Genomic DNA, 15,669 nt, shown 5'->3' on the forward strand with positions numbered 1-15,669 from the left:
TGTTTGAAATATGAGATATGTGAAACAAAAATTCATTGGTCAAAGGGCGGAATGTCGTGCCATTTGATAAAGTTTGTTTTGACCAATGACTTTGTGTTTCACCACTGCGCATATTAGTTGCTCAATGTTCACCAGTAGCACATGGTATGTTTTGTTCAGTTGAGCCGCCTATTGGCTTTGACATGCTGTATCCAGTCTAGCCGCCTATTGGCTTTGACATTGCATGCCTATTGACTTTGACATGATATTATATATTGCATTTTGTATTCAGCTTAACTGCCTATTGGCTTTGACATGATATTCAGCTTAACTGCCTATTGGCTTTGACATGATATTATATATTGCACTTTGTATTTAGCTTAACTGCATATTGGCTTTGACATGATATTCAGCTCCGCTGCCTATTGGCTTTGACATGATATTATACATTACACTTTGTATTCAGCTCCGCTGCCTATTGGCTTTGACATGATATTACTGTATACATTGCATTTTATATTCAGCTCAGCTGCCTATGGGCTTTGACATGATATAAGACATTGCATTTTGTATTCAGCTTAGATGCCTATTGGCTTTGACATGACACTAGACATTGCATTTGATATTTAGGTTAGCTGCCTATTGCCTTTAACATGACATTGCATTTGATATTTAGGTTAGCTGCCCATTGCCTTTAACGTGGAGTTAGACATTGCAGTTGAGAATCTAAGCTGTATTTTTCCAAGCTGTGTTTTTGCACCAGAGAACCAAGATGTTTTGCTCTCACAGTAGACTAGACCTGATAAGAGAGAGTACATGGGCGTCGTTTCTCTTCCCTTGAGCTTGGGAACAGGAGTAGTCTTGGAGACCTGGCCAGTCTCCAAAAGGCTTGCTCAGTTTCCCGGGTCTGAGAGGAGGGGGCACACCTTTGTAACGAATGTAACAGGCTGCAGAGAGTCAGATTCGAATCTGCCGGACCTCGTGCTGGAGCTTGGCGCCAGCTGCCAGCATCCCGTGTGGGTAGATGACACTCTTTCTCGCGGCTGACAGGGGTCATCAGCTTGCAGACCTTAGAAAGATGTAGCTGTAAATAGTTCCTACACGGTGAAGTATTTGTTTTGCTTTGCATTCAATATCTTATAAATATAACCTGCTGTGTATATTGCAAACTGATATATTTTGTTTGATTAACGCGGACTTGAAAGCTACTAATTCGTCATTCATTCATAAACAGTGTGGTTGGGGAAGAATAAAATAACAATAAAAGTCTTCTTTGACCTCACAAGTGCATTTCTGTTGTGTTATGTTAGTGCTTAGAAACTAAATAAGAGGAAAGCACTACACACGCGACTCAAGGCTGCCAAGAAAAATGCCTCCCCTTCCAGTCTTCAGTATCGCAGCCTTAATGGGAGAAGGTGTCACTGAGCTATGCCCCTGCTCACTCGTGTGTGTTATCGAGTCCATCTCAGATCCACCAGGGGCTCTTTTCAATCACTATTATTCTGCTATATTTTAAAAATAAAATGACTTAAAAAGTCCTGCTTCAAAGCATTTAATCAGTGGACCCAGTGGACTGGGACAAATTCACGCATTAATTGGAGCTTTTGCTATTTTGTTAACCTACATTCACGTTCAACACATCTAAAACGTTAAAAAAAAAGTAAAATACATAAAAAAACATGGGTTGAGGGTTAAGCGGTTTTCAATATGTATTTTGTCAAACCACATACTGTAGGAAATTATAAACAACTAGCCCTTCATAAGAGATCTGTAGAATTTGACAAGAGGACAGCAGTCAGCACAAAGAGAGACTTCAAGATGGGCTAAGTAAAATAGCATTCCTGCCTTCAAACTTTCACAGAAACGTTATGCATCGTAATTTCTCAACTACTCAACACCCTCTGTCAAATAAATGCTGTTCACTAAAAGAACCTATAGGTATAAGCCTGAAGAATTAGACATTAGAAGAAACGTTGCCAAGAAAACATGAACATTCTAATTTCATAAACTGTCCCGTATTACGAAAACACACAATAATTTGTTTTTCAAATGTTCAATCCAATGTTAGTTGGTTTGGTCCAGTGAAATAGGTCACACTAGCATATCGCCATGGGGCAGGGAAGCTGTCAAGAGATTTAAACATGTCTGGTAATTTATTCGAGTTACATTTCAATTTCTCCGCTCTAAAAATGAAGCTAATTTCTAGTGCAACCGTTAATCTCCTGCAGCAGTTACTTTTGTTAAACAATTAATTGACCATAAAAAGATCAGTATTTTGCAGCCATGTTGTTTGACTCCGGGGCGAAACCAACGTTTCATCTCTTTCAGAGCAATTCAATTATATTTGATTTTCTATTATGTGAACTAAGTCAATTTCCTCTTTGTCACATTTAATGAAATATGATTTTCAAACCTGTGTTGCCATTCTACGTTGTTTATTACCCTGCCCTCACTTCCAGTCTATGTTGCATCTATCCCGAGCAAAATTAGCTTTTAAGCATTTTGCAGTTTAGACAGTACTGTTTTAGCTGTTATCCAAAATATTTGTTAAAAGGGTGGTCGTGATTAATGGGTTGTCCCCCTAAAACTTGTTTGTCAATAGAAAAACGCCCTTAATAAAAGCTATAAAATAGCACGAATTTAAGGTTGCTGAGATCTTTGTGTAAGTGTCCCTGGCATACACGCACGTGTCAAAGTATGAGATGCACTTTCAATGGTGTTGAGAGAGCGTAGCTTAAATATTACATATGCTAACATGAAATACTTAACAATGCTGCACATAGAAAACGACAATAATTTAGTTATTTGCTTAACGTACATTTGAATCATGACTATGATAAACTGAACTAATGACAATAATGAGTAAACTTGTTTATGATATGATTAATCAAACTTATATTAGTATTTACGATATTACATTGAAAATTCTATAGGCCTTCAGTTAACGTGAGTCAAAGTTTTAGCCGTGTAACTCTCATATTAAAGCATATTTTTCAGTTTTTCAGTGTGCTGACACGTAAAAGGCCATGACCCAGCATGTGTTCTTTTCCTTTGTTTTATGCTGCAAGATTTGCTCTGTTCCCATCCGCATGCTAGCTGCCTTAGTATAAGTTTTATACGTTTTGCAACAAAAGTAGAAATATTCAAGGACATTTAATCACGGACTGGAGAACTTTTGACCCAAGAAACGTGCCAAGAAGATGACATCCTCCGGATGTGCCACCTACGAAGAAATCAATTATGAAGACCAATCAAAGCGTTATAAATTATCGTGGGGTGACAATTTGGATTACCTAATGTATAATTTGAAAGGTTAAAGATAGTGGGGTATAGCGAATATCCAATAGAATTTCGGGGGAAGGTATTGTGAAAAAGGGATAAAAACTCATGACACAGAAGGGTCGTGGGAATTAGGTAGGGAATGATATCGATTGCATCCAGAAACTCTGTCACTCTGTTTGGTGATTTGAGACTTAAACAAAACCATCCTCATCCATAGACTGCTCCTTTACACTTTTCCTCCTTATGAGGGAAGTGTCCCCTGTCCCGTAGATGAAATAGACTGACGGCGATCTAACTGATGTCCTGAAGATGAAGACTGATCCTGTATGCTGACTTATTCTTAGGAGGGTAATTATGACAACACTATTGTAACTTTTCTGCTTGCTTTTCCTTTCCAGGTACCAACTGCTGTATTTTTGATTAGAGACCATAGTTTAGATGTTTTCCAAATTGGTGTTCTAAATTGTTTGCATGAAGTCCAACATGCTGATGCTAATTAGAGGTTAGGATAGGTGGACTACCCTGACTGACACAAACTGACGTGACTGACATTATACCGGGCTGAACTAAGTCTTGCATAATATTCTATGTGTTCCTATCTATGTTCACTTTATGTTATGCTCTCATATTCGTGATCTTTGCATTATTGAAGTCTTATTATAGTTGCCATATTGTGACTATGTTTATATGTTTCTTGGTTTTGAGATTGACACTTTTGCTAGTAGATTGTAATCAATAGGGAATAAAACTCATAAAATGCTATCACAAGGTGTGGTTATTCATGGCTGATAGGTCATGGTTGTGTCAACAGTTTAATCAATGTCTTTATCCAAAGTAAAGTGCATTGTGGTGATAAATATCAGTGACCTTATTGATATATTACTTGACATATTGATTAGTTATCTCGTCATACGGTGTCTCACCACTGGGTCAAAAGAATCATCGGCCTAAAACGAGTCCTGATGTGTATAAAATTAACATAGAGGGTCGCGTTATCAGTTCCAAGAAGCAACAGTGACAATTTGACAGCACGCACTTTACGAAATGATGCTAGTTTAAAGAATATGCATGAGAATATATTTATATAGTACAGGCGCAGCAAGGAACCATGAAGCACCTAATCTGAGGCGCCTGGTTGCAAGAAATGCAAAAGCAAATCCCTGTAATCGAGGCCCAATGAATGTTCACCACATATGTGGAAAAACCTCGAGTTGATCCTGTCTCCAATATCTCCTGGGAGAGAGTAACCACTTGGTTTATAAGTTTTAGAGACAAGTGATTTGACCCAACACATTATGGAGGAAACAGCACATTTGTAACCTCTCTGTGAAGGACTGAAATTAGTCCTAAGCAAATAGGGACTCCAAAATTCTAAAAGATGCCACCCTTCGTAGATAAATAAATAGAACACCCCTAACATCCAACTTGTGAAGATTTTCCTCTTCCTCTGAAGCTGTAGAAAGGAATAATTGAAGAAGAATCATTTATTGCTCACTGTGAAAAGGATAAGTAATATTTGGGCAAAAGGAAAGGAGAGGACAGAAGATGGTTGTAGCTCCCAAAAGTGGGTGTTTTGTGTGACAGAGTTGCCAGTTCAATCAGCCTCCTTTCCGAGGTAATCACAACTAGAAAGAAGGTCTTAGTTGCCAAGGTCCTAAGATATGTCTGTTCTAATGGTTTAACAGGAGGGAATTGTATTACTTCCAAGACTAGAAGGCAGTCCCAGGAAGGATACTGTGCAGAGGATCAGGATGAAGAGTCAACAACCCTTTAAAAAGATCTAGGAACTAGACAATTAGGATCAAGGAGGTTTCCCAGTGACACTCTGAATGCCCTTTTAGAGGCCCATTGGATTTTAAGGATGTAGATTCTTAGGTCCAATGACACCCCATTCTTCAAAAATGTTTAACTTAAAACATACCTTCTGTGGAGTGGTCCATCTGTTTTGATTCACACCATTTGCTGAATGAAACCCTGCACCTTGAGTAGGACTTTAAGGTGGATGTTCACCTGGATTACTGTAAATTCAATACCAAATTGTCAGGAGGGCCACTTCTCTTCAACCCCCATCTATCAGTTTCCGGGCCACTAGTTTGAGTGTCAGTAGAATATTTTGTTGTAGGGCTGGAAAGGCAAATGCAATGGACTGAGGGGAGTCTCAATTCTTTGTCTGTCCTCAAGGATGTCAGGAGAGGAAATAAACATGAGCAGGCCTATGTCGGTGTGAGCATGTCTGGCCTAATTTGGTCTTTTGTAAGTTATTTATAAGGGGATGCGTTAGAGGTCGAAGGACCTTTTGATTACACATAGAGTGATTCCACCATGGACACAATCTTTACTCATAATCTGACCAACAACAACATAACATGATCATCAAATCATTAATCAAAACTTTGAGTCAGTAATCTTTACATATCATAACCCATGTGGCCATGAATAACCACACCCTTTATTAAAATTTAGAAAGTTTATTTCCTTATATTAACAAAGCAAATATCACATAAATGAGTCTCAATACCAAATGATATGCCTATACAAACAACACCGGCTGACCAAGACGTTGAAATAATCTCAATTTAACTAATGCATTGATGAATAAACATTCAAGGGTTATGGTATAAATTAATAAAATCAATGACTGGAAGACAGCGATAGTAAACATCTAGATTCAACAGAAGAACAAAATCAATTCTTGGTTAATAACATCTGTCAACACTAGGGCATACTAACTAACCCTCCAATTAAAATAGCATGTTTGGGCTTCATGAAAAACAGTATAGTTGGAAAACATCTAACTAGGGCTCTATCAAAACAGCGGTTGGTACTGTTAATGCTGAATTTTCTAATGAATATTCATGTATTTTGAGTGTTGAATTTGAGTAGAAAAATGTATTAACATAAAGAAAATTAATGCACGCATTTGAAGGTGTGCACACGTGAGGGGCCTCCAATGTTCACAAAGGGTACTTATTAGTATCTTATTATTGTGAAAAGTTGAGCTTTTGTTTGATTATTGTAGTAGTATGTCATATTAAGGGTTATACATTATGTATTAGCTTTATTAATTGTAGGCCTTAATTTAGCTAGGTATTGGGCCTAGTTGCACAGCCTCATGTCAAGCTGCATTTTCTTAGGCGGCTAATAAAATGGATGCTTTGAGAATTAAATTGTGATTTTCCACTGTGCTGACCAAGTGCTCCAGCTGAAATTCTTTTTCAGGAGAAACTGCTTGCTAGAAGATGCCGTACTAGCTAGAGATACAATATATAATGTAGTATATGTAAGACTGACCTTCCCAGTAGAAGACAATGGATGCACTGACTGGAGCACAAGCTGCAAAGATATTGATACCTCTCAAGCCAAACAATAGGAACGGTAAAAGAGGAGCCAATCATCGACATGTGAACTGTGTACTAGTAACATTATAGATTTGGGGTCTTATTTTCATTGGACTAAGTGCCTACATGCAAATTCATTGGCAAATAAGGACATGGGAAGTAGTTTTGGGAAATCTAATTTAACCATACTGTACTGATAGGAGATATGCCGTTCTCCACTTTCTTCTTGAGAATTTACTTATTACTCTTTTCCGAACTGCATAGAGAGACACTGCTTTTTCTGAACTTTAATGCTGAATCCTGATGCCTTGTTGACCAAACTGATGTCATATTGGCTAAGACGGTCACCGCTTGCTGAATCAAACTGAGGCAAAGTATAAGACGATGTCACTGATTGTTCTGTCTGTTTGCTTTTGTTTCTAGGTACCAACAGCTATTTTCATAGAGCCATATTTAGATGTTTTTCCAAATTTGTGTGACTGAATTGTTTTGCATGAAGTCCAAACATGTTATTCTAATCTGATGTTAGTTAGGGGCCTCACCGATGAGGTTCGCAACATATAATAACAGTTGATGTATTTTCTTTGCTGAATCGAAATGCATGTTATTTTGTTTGCACAGTTATTCTTGCTATCAGTTTGTACTGTAACTTTAGAATGTGTAGTGGCTCAAGCTTTGATTGGATTGTGAGTCTTTCAGCGCTTTGGTCATCCAGTATTGTTTTTGTATGTTTAACATTTGATTTTGATACTTAGTTATGTGACATTACCATTGTTAATATAGGGAAATAAACATTCTAACATTACATAAAGGTGTGGTTATTCATGGCCGAGAGGTCATGGTGTGTGGAAATTACTGACTTGTATTGATTATTGATGTCATTGATTGTTATGGTTATTGATTTGTATTGGTACGGGGTTCATGGTGGAAAAAACTTGAAGCACCGTCAAAAGGTCCATCAGCCTAAACGCATCTCTCTTGTAAGTTTACTTAATAAACTTTGACGCCCTCACATTACCTAAAAGAAAGAACAAAACTCTTACGACAGAAACAATAGCATTTTGTTATATATCTCCTCAATAGATCAGCAAGCTCCGATTTCTCTTCATCAGTTGGACATCCGTCCAGTCGGTCTCAGCAACGGGACAGTGAAAGGAAATGGCTCAGCCACCGGTGGGCTCTAAGTTAACTAAACCACTTAAAGGGCATCAAGCTAAAGAATCAACCTTAACACAATTACTCTAAAAAGATGGTTATGAGGGAAAGGAGCATCAGGAACTTCTTAGCTCCTCGAACGGGACCACTACGGGTAAAGGATGGAATAGAATTAGCTCCAAAGTTCAGTCAGACTAAGTTAAAACTCCATAAAGAATCACACTTTTACAGTAAGATCAATAAAACCTAAATTCTAAATCTAAAATATGACTAACAGTCTTTTACACATTGATGACTGGCTCCCTTTCTCCTGTTCCCAACATCAGGTTCGTCAGGTAAATCTTTTTTTGCAATCGTAGCTCCAGTCAGTGCAGCTATTGTCCAAGCCTGGGAACATTTTTGTCTCACGCATCAAATCTACAAAGTATCCACTTGTGTAAGACATTTCAACAAGCAGTTCTCATGAGAAAAGTTTAAGACATGTACAAATTGCTTGGTCGGCGCAGTTTGAAGAATGAACAATATTTAATTCTTTGCTTTCACAAGACGTTTATGAATATTTATTATGCCATGGAACTTAGCATGAGCTTTGTTGCCTAGGCCCAAACCTCATAATTAATTAAAAGCTAAACATTGTTTAAGCAAATACATAACATTAATATATTAGTATAACCCATTTATACATTTTATTCAGCATGTGCACATTATTTAACCATAAGTGTGAAATAAGTATTAATCTTCATATACAATATGTTGGCCTCTCAAGTGGGCACATTTTCCAATGTACACATTATTTTCTATGTTTGCCTAACTAATGTAATTTCTTTAGCCATGAGTCAATACAAATTTATTAGTAGTTAATTCAGCTTTCACATCGGTGCAATCAGAAGCACTTTAAATGTCTCCCTCCTGACCATGAGAAGAAACTTCAGAACGAGAGGAAAGGGGTGAAAGGCAAAAAGAAGATCAGGAGTTCACCTGCAGAACAGCGCATCGACTGCCCAAATGTGATCTTCTTTTGTTCTGGAGCAGTATCTATCCACCAGTAAATTCAGTCCAGTCACAAAGAGATCAATTGTTGGTAATCTCTGCCTCTTGGAAATCTTTGCAGAAGCACAATGGATGAAGGTAGAAGTTTGTTGAAGGTGGAATCTAACTTCTTAAGGACTCTTCTATGAATTGCCAGTATTGAAATGAGATTCCTCTCTGCTCATTGGAATTTTTTGTCAGAAATGCTTAAAAGGAATGCTGATCTTATTCCTCACTGTTTGTCCAAATAAGCTTTTAAGGTGATGTTGTCTGCTCATACTCAAACCACCTTTTTTGTGATCTGAGGAGAGAATGCTTTTGGAGCATGCTGAATGGACTTCCATCTCCCTCCAGTTTGAGGATTTCCTGCTCTGTGTTAGTGACTGTGAGAAATTGTGCTACTGATTGACTGGGGTGTGAACTCTTGTCAAGCAGCAACCACAATCCTTGTCAGGGTAAAGCACAAGCAAACCCCAAATGAACCTGTGCTCAACCCCCTGGTGGCTTGGCACAGAGCTGTCAGGCTCAACTTAGAGGCAATGTGTAAAGTACTGTGTACAATAATGCAAACAGTAAAACAGTTAAAACATCACATGAAAAGATCCAACACCAGGTTAGGAAAATAGAGCAAAATGTACTAAATAAAACAAGACCAAAATAACAAAAGTCCAATTAGTAGCACCGGAGGTATGCATTTTGAAAGAATAAAGTGAATATAGCACAAAAAAATACAAAGTGACAACTTAGGGTATCAGGTCACATTGGACTGGTTCAATTTTAAAAGGTCAGGCCAACTGCAGTGGAAAGCAGGTCAGATACAGTCCCATGTTAGGTCCACTGAAGGTTTACCTTCTCAAGTTAAATCCAAGAGTCCTGTTCTAGTGCAGAGGGCCATGAGGAGCAAGGGAGCATCACAGGATGCTGTCAGAAAAGCTCAAGGACTTGGCCAGCATCATAGGTGGGCGTGGCTGGACCTTCGCAGTGACTGCCCCAGTGAGTGATTAATGCTGCAGTGCAAAGAGATGGGCTGACTGAGCTTTGCACTCACTTGCGATGTGAGCGGCGAGGTTTCATTCATAATCACAAAAATCCCCAAAAGCTTGAGTTCAGTGCCCCTGAGCCACACCAAAGGTCCAGGACCAGAGATGCACCACTTGGGGGTTAGGAAAGCTCGGCAGCTGGGTCCAGGGGCTGGTTCCGGATGGGAAGGATCCTTTTATGTCCCTAAGGCTCATATCAGGAGGCCAGCAGACTAGCCCTTAGAATCACTCTGGAGACCTGGGTTTTAATGTGCATTGCAGGACCAATTCTCCTTCCCCTGGCAAGAGACTACTATGCAGCAGGTCAGCACAGCAGGACAGCAGTTCCTTTGGAGCAGGAGTCCAGCAGAGTGCCAGTCATAGTAGCAGCACATAAGACCTTCTTCCTGTTAGAGTATCCACAGGTCCAGAAATGTAAATGGTGTCTGAGGACCAGTATTTATACACAGTTGTGCATTTGAAGTGGGTAGATGCTTCTAGAGGTTTCCCTTTGAACTGCATGGATGCCATGCCTTTGTGTCTCTGGCTTCAGACTAACTACAGGGGTATGCAGCCCTTTGTCTGGAGACAAGACACAACCTGTTCAAGTTTAAGTGGACCAAGGCCCAGATTTTCCCAGCCATCCTGCCAGTTATGGATCATCCAGTCACACCTAAGCCACCCATTCTGTGTGCCTGTCCAGGAGGTATACCCAAAGCCCAACTGTCAGCAACACCTAGTCATGTGACCCAGAGACAGGATGCAGGCACCAGATGACTAAGGCAAGAAAATGTCAACTTTCTAAAAGTGGCATTTTCAAACTCATACTTTAAAATCAAACTTTACGATAAGTTAGGATTTTAAATTCTAATTCCAGAGACAGCAAACATGAACTGAAAACCTACTCCCATTTGCAAATTACACTTACATTTATTAACATGCAACAAGGCAACTTCAATGTTATTCTTTCGGGGAGGTAGGTTTTGCAGTAGTGAAAAAATAATTTTAGAGTTTTTCTATACCAGGACAAATAAAGTGTAAAAGTACATGTTGTGCTTTTTAAATAAATTGCACCCTGCCCTTTGGGCTGTTTTGATCCTACCCTAGGGTTGGCATATGTGTTAAAAAGGAAGGTTTGGGCCTCACAAAAGGTTTACTTTGCCATCCCAAAAGGGCAAGTTAAGACTGCACACAAAGGCTGTGCAGTGGCTGGCCTGAGACATGTTTAAATTGCTACTTAAGTGGGTGGCATAACCAGTGCTGCAGTCTCACAGTAACATTTAATATACAGGCCCTGTGAACATGTAGGGCTGCTAAACTAGGGACTTACAAGTAGGTAAAATACCAATTGGATACAAGCTAAGGAATGAAGCCAAAAGGTTTGAAAGTGACCCGGCAGATAGAGCCAAGTCCAACAGTGACCATATCCCGTGACTTGATAATGACTGAGCCAGGCCCCCCAAACAAAAGGTTTGGTATCTGTTGTGATGACTAAGAAGGGGGGATGTGTGAAATAGGTATCAGCATCAAGAGTGTTGAAGTAACATGCCACCTTTGTAAGTGGAAGCAGATCACCTGTGATGACAGGACTTTCTGGGTGAAATTTAACAAGAGAGGATCTTACAAAGCCGGACTGTATTGTACGAACTGCTGAAGGTAGAACCAACAAAATAGTAGCTGTCAAATCTCTCTGAACCTGGAAGGATGAGAAAATGGTAGGATTCACCTGTGCTAAAAGGATCTGGAACCATGACTGTATCTTCACCAGCCTTGCACAAACCAAGCTCCTATGAAGAGCTTGTCCTGAGATGCGATTATTTCTGATTTTTTTCTAGTTTATCAGAAATCCATGTTTTTGCAAAAAATGTGAGGACTGCCTGGGTGTGAGAGTGAGATGCCTCTTTTTTTGAGGTGCATGAATTAGCAGATTGTCCATATAGGAATAAGCAAAAATATCTTGTTGATAAAGTAAAGCGACAAAATGGGAGAAGACTTTTGTAAATAACCTTAGAGCTGATTTCAGCCCGAAGGGAAGTCTGCCATCTGGTAGTGCTGGTTTACTACTGCAAAGTGAAAATGTTTTTGATGTGTAACCAAAATAAGAATGTGAAGGTAGGCATCTTCCAAATCTATTGTGGTGAGAAAGTCCCCTTTCTGTAATTTTGGAATAACTGTTTATACATTTAGCGTGAAATGAAATAGATTATTCGGATCCAGGTATTTACCCTCCTTAAATCATGCACTTGCTTGTATGCATGTGAAGCATTCTGTACCATAAATAGGATGGAGTAGGAGCCCAGTTAGTGCACTGAAGGAAGAACTCTCATGATAGATTTATTTTTCAGGTGATCTTGATTTCCGTAGAAGAGTGGCTTGCATTTCTTCAAATGTTTGAAAACTAGGGTAGAAAAGAACCCTGTCCCTAGAGAAACACCCATCATAAAATCTATCGAGTAGCCTTTTATGGCCTACTCCTAGAACACACTTGCCCCTGACATCTTGAATCCAAGTGTCTCCAAATAGCTAGATGGGCTCCGTTGTATTTGAGGACCTGGAATAGTTAGGATTTAATCTTAGAAGTTCGGGCCATTCTGTGGCATCATCCTTTTTGTAAAGCTTCTTAGGTTGAAATCCCTTATTGCATTAAGAATTAAAAATTACTGGTTGCTTAGCCTATTGAGCGAAAAGCACATCCTCGTTATCTTGGCCTGGGAAGGTGTGGAACTTCAGATAATGTCTGATTAGACTTAGCATTTAAGGCACCTCTTTTCTCATTCCACATTTCCATTAAGATATTGAGGACATTTCTTTATCTGATGTGGAAATGAGTCTTATACCTCATGTTTAGAGCATTTTTGCTGTTTATCTCTTTCTTTGACAGCATTATCCACAGCAGAATTAATCATCCTCTGTATGTCTTCTGCAGCCATTAGAGCAGCTCATCTGCTGGAGGTTGTGGCAATTCTGGGGATATTATCGTTTTTGCCAAGGATTCGACTCTCCTCATCTGAGGAGGAGTCAGGGATAAATCTCATCCTTTCTCTTCTACAGTGTAACACAATGATTGCTTTAAACAATGCCAACCCAAATAAAAATAAACAGGATGATTCTTGAATTCGACCATCATCAAGCAGTTTTTCATAAGACCAATGCCCAGGCTCATAGCTCAACGCCTATGCAATTATTATGTTTGTAGCCTCCATAACAATATAAAGATGTTAAAAGGTTGTGGCTACTCTGGTTGACCTACCTTTCTCCATCTTGCCGGTCCCTCATTGTGTCTGGGATCACATATCCTACACAACCCTGACCAGGAGGTGTACTCCCAGTCACATGGGGCAAACCAGGCCATGTCACATTCTATTTGGCAAAGCCACGAGAACCGCCCGCTGACTATCTGTAGTGTCATTCATTGGAAGAAAGAAAGGTAAAAAAAGATGGGAAGTTGCCATGAATACTCCAGTCAAATCCATTTAAAAAAGATGTGGACAACAACAATCCACAGTTAAAGGCACCAGCCACCCTACTTAGGGGTGGCAGGCATCTACAAGTGAGACAGAAAAGAAACAGGAAGATTGCAGGGGGGAGGCTTTTTTATCTGTTAGCACATTGACAACTGGCTGTCTAGAAGGGTAGGATTTCCTAAAACCAGTAAAGAAGGAAAGCATTGAGATACATGGAGATGATGTAAATTACTGACATGAACACAGCTAATTGATTTGTGACATTGAAAATGCAAATTGTCTGTGCTTGTTTTGTCAACCTTTTTCCCATATTCATGGCTTAACTAGTCTGTTTCTCCATTTGAGGAAAGAAATGTAAGTTAAGATAGTTAAGTAGGCTAATGCATCTGTTTTTGAGATCTGTGAAGGTTCGGATCCTGGTACGTGCCTTCAGCCTTTAATCCTTCTGAGACTGACACAACGTGTAATGTTAACATGTTTTATTAGTGTCCAGGATCAAACAAATGGTAGAGCCTGCTATGTAAGCATAGCTTCCAAGGTTTCAGATTGCTATGTGTGATATTTTCATAATTGAGTGACATTTCAACGACTATGAGTGACACCTTCTCGCTAACAAAATCAAGCAATGAAGATGAGGAAAATATATAAATATCAGAAATTACACCTATTTGAGCAATGTGACCCCACCAGAAAAAGCTCATTTACACAGCACAGCAAGTGAGTGCAACAGCAGGATATCATGACTTGCACTTCTGTGAGGTGAGCTGGTGCCGTGACCACAGGATGGCCCGCTACAACTGGAGTCTGAGTCCTACATCAACCAACGATACCTCCACATATTCTGGAACACAGCTGCCTCTGTTGACACTGGTGCTCTGGGCTGCTGAACCCCTCCAGATGCCCGATCTGCCGTGTTTCTCAATCTCAGTAGCAGCACGGCCACCAGTGTCATTGGGGTCAGGTCCAAGCTGGTCCGGGTCGCAAGATCACAGTACCCTCATGCTGAAAGTGCCAATCTGCCGCTTGCTTGCCAGCTGAGCAGGCTCACGACGGTGAGTCAGCTGCCACCAGCGCTGGTGGGGGTTGGGTCTGGGCCAGCTGTGGGATCCATACCACTGCAGTGACATGGGTGGTGTGCTCCTCAGCTGCCCTGCAATGATTGCTCACACACACACACTGCACCAGGCAATCAGTTACTACTTGAAATGTGCTGCAGATCGAACCAGACGTCCACCTATTAAAGTGAGTATAACAATCTCACTGAGACCCATACACTCTGAGCCTGATTATGACCTTGGCGGAGGGGATTACTCTGTTCCAAATGTGACAGATATCCTGCCCACCGTATAACAATTCCATTTTATCCTATGGAACTTGTAACACAGCAGATGGGACTTCTGTCACATTTGGGACAGAGTAATCCCCTCCGCCAAGGTCATAATCAGGCCCTGTATCTGTAGTAGCCATTAGGCACTGACAGTGAGCGACTCCTATTGTCAGAGTTATGCTGTGTGGTGTTGTGTCGGATGTTGTGTTACATTGAAGCATACACCGCGTACTGCCTTTGCAGCTTTTAGTATTCAGTGTATTATAGCAGCTTTCCAGCTTGACAGCTGAGAGGGGCTATAATGTGTGATTTTGCATTTCAATGTGGTAATACGGACCACCACACTGAAATGCAGTAGTCTATTGCCTGATGCGTGGTATTTGACAGGGCGGTGTAACAGTATTGATTCGTTTTGAGGGTCTTCAGTGAAGGAATACAGAATATTATACAATGACATATGTGCTCAGCTTGCTTAAATATTTGCTTTACTCCATTAGTCACAAACCTCCTTTCACTCTGCAGCAGTGAAAATGAAAAGAACAGTTTGTGGAAAAAAAGCAAGAACAAGGAGAGAAGAAGAAAGGTAAAGAAGTAGTTAATGTGTTATGGTAGATAGCTGTAGAAGCTGACATAGAGAGGTACAGTTTAAGAGATAGAGGTAGATACACAGCAGAAAAGGTGAATAAAGAGGAAGAGACAGGGATAGAGTGAAAGATGGATAAAGAAAGGCAGAATTGTGGTGAAAGCTAGAGAGCTTGGGGGAGAGAAAGAAATATAAAGAAAGAGAGGAGCAGTATATAAAGAGACTGTAAAACCGGTAGAAGGGCTGGTACAGGCTGATATGAAAGGGACGCAAGAGAGACAGGACAAATTGGATCAAAGGAGAGGTATGAGAAACAGATAGAAGACTCAATGAGAGGAAATTAGAATATGCTCCTCAGGGAATACATTGGAGTAAAAGGAGCCAGTGGGTCATAATGATTGGAAATTAATCTGCTGGAAAGATGCCACTAAGAGAATAGGAACAGGTCATGGAACTGTGACATACCACACAATAGAAGATGCATGCCTGAAAA

Source organism: Pleurodeles waltl, chromosome 2_2, assembly GCF_031143425.1.
Source record: "Pleurodeles waltl isolate 20211129_DDA chromosome 2_2, aPleWal1.hap1.20221129, whole genome shotgun sequence".
In the NCBI taxonomy this organism is placed as follows: Eukaryota; Metazoa; Chordata; class Amphibia; order Caudata; family Salamandridae; genus Pleurodeles; species Pleurodeles waltl.